The sequence below is a fragment of the Pinus tabuliformis genome, chromosome 9, assembly GCF_031772625.1.
Source record: "Pinus tabuliformis cultivar Carrire ecotype Pingquan chromosome 9, CPIR1, whole genome shotgun sequence".
NCBI lineage: Eukaryota > Viridiplantae > Streptophyta > Pinopsida > Pinales > Pinaceae > Pinus > Pinus tabuliformis.
The window spans coordinates 726836822-726839495 of record NC_142307.1 but is presented as its reverse complement, the minus strand read 5'-3'; positions in this window follow the sequence as shown (position 1 = coordinate 726839495).

Sequence of the window (2674 nt, the reverse complement as noted above, 5' to 3'; positions counted from 1 at the left end):
AAAAATTCAAGAGGAGAAACATCACACAATACCTCATTAATGAAGGGCTTGATGTTGTAGGGAAGGCGACACTGTTGGCTGATGCAGAGATCTTGTCCTTAGTTAAAGCACCTGATGGTGTATGGTTTCAGATGTGTTATAGTTGATAGGCCAAACCACCTCACAACCTCTACTAAAATGAGGTTCTTTTAGCTCCCGATGTTGAAAATGGACTACACTAGAGAACCCTTCACCCACATCTATGAGTGGAATGGGTGTTCCCCCTCATATGGATCTTCAAGCTCGATATTCTAGATCTTGGTGGTGTTCACAGTGGCACTGGGCTCAGAGCCAATGATCTGATTCTGCTTTTCATTCCCCTTGTTGGGCTATAACTTAGAGTCAGAACATAGGTCTCATGCAGAAGCATTCATCTCAGCCACAAGTGACTACTTCGCTCAACAATCACTTGTGTTGTGATTGGAGCTCTTATGCAATTCACACCACTTTCCCGTGTCCTTTGTTTTCTTCATGGTGTCTTTTTCATTCGACTTTAGTGGCTTGGCTTGGGTTGCCTCGCCTTGGCCTTGCCCTTTGCTTTGTAGTTTGAGGGCACCCTTACCTTTATTCGCATTCGTAGATCCAAAGTATGTTTTTTCATATTTAAACTTCTACTCAATCTTGATAGTGTATCACTACGTCATACCGAGCGAGGAGATATCTATGAACTCCATCTAATCTTGGATGTACTCGTGTAGGTAGTCATGGTAACTGAGTTACCAAATGTTTCTTAGAATCCTTGATACCCAACATTGTGTGAAGGGTATGAAAACCATTGGTAAACTCTAGCACATCTTTGTCCCTTCCCTACCACAATATGGTCTACTTTATGTATTTATCCTTATAACTCTTGAATATTAGTACCCCTCCTTGAGGGCATCTAAGAATGATTCCAGGTTGGTGGGGCTGAAAATAGTGAGGGTGTAGTTTCTTCCTTCTTATCACATTAGGTTTCACATGAGTGCTTGACATGGGGGTGGCGTTGAGAAGTGAAAAGTAATCTTTTACCCACTAGAAAAATCGTGAACATAAAAATATCCTTATGGTAGATTTAGCCATTTATCTACCACATCTGCATCTATATGAACCTCAAATATGCGAATGTCAAAGTTAACATGTACCATAAAGGGTTTGGCGCTTCTAGAATAGCTGCTAGAAGGATATGCATCGCCCTTGGTTAGTCGCTGAAGGACTTGGGTAAAGTTGTTCATCATCACATTCCTTTGTAGCTCAAGGGCTTCTTTGAACAAGATTTTGAAAAAACTCCTCTCCCCTCATGTTTTTTCTCTTCCGCCATGGGAGGCTGTCGTGATTTATGAGGTTGGCCTTGCAAATGTTCGACGAATTAGAGCCCTAACTCATTATATCCTCACCTAGTTGGGGACATGCAAAGAAAAACAGAGAAAGACAAGACTACTCTTATACCAGTGATGCAAATTAAACAGGAATGTAACAAATTACATATGTAACCATAAATACAATAGTGCAATAAAAATAACACTTTTTTTCATTAATTTCAAATACTGAAAAATGCTTACAAGAAAAATGGATATAAGACTAGCTCGGGAAATAGTAGCTTATCTCTGAGAAGATATGTGGTAGCTACATGCCTCTGAATTATGTTACAATGGGGTTCAAGGGCCTACTTATTATTGAAAACATGATAAAATCCTAAACAACTAAAACCCTAACCCTAGGAGATGAAACACAAAGAGTTTATGAGCCCCATCACTGTTAGTTAGGTAACCAACTTCGTGTAGTCGTAACTTGGTGATATTATCTCTGTTTGGTACTTGCGATACCTAGTTGGAAAGGTCTCTTTGCATACTATATTTGTTTCTGCATGCCCCTAGCTATGGTTTTAGGCCTGTAGAATACCTCAAAAATACATCATTTAGGGAGTCGAAACTACATCGGGAGTTTAGGGCCCGAAAATTTGCTAAACATTGTAAATGTTAAAATAAACAAGGAAACAATTGAAACTGACTAGAGATCTAGGCGGAATAGATGGGTGGCCACCAATATCCACCTCGATAAACCATGTTTTAATGCCATATTTTGACAAATATTGTCTCAATATACAAACAAATCATGGTGAACCATGGTCTAACATCCTATAGTGACAAAGATTCTATCAATATGTAAATTAACCATGGTGATTTCAATGTTTATAATATTTATCATAAGGTTTATATACCTTGGTTTAAAATATTTATCTTACTATTTATCATAGGATTTTATCGATAAAATATCAATCATACTCAATCATGGTCAATCATGGTCAACCATGGTCCAAAGTTGCATAGTGACAGAGATTGTGTCAATATGAAAAGAAATCGTTGTCAACCATGGTCTAATGTTGCATTGCGACAAATATTTTCTGGATATGAAAATCAATCATTGTCAACCATGGTCCAATGTCACATTGTGACAAGGATTGTCTCAATACGAAATGAACCATGATCAACAATGGTAAACGATGTTTATTTTAGGGTTTATAATATTCATCTTATGATTTATATGCAACAATAATGATCTGGATTTTAACAAGAATGTAAAAAATTACAGGTATAACCATAAATATAAAAATGTAGTAGAAATAACACTTCATTTCATTAATATCCACTACAACAAA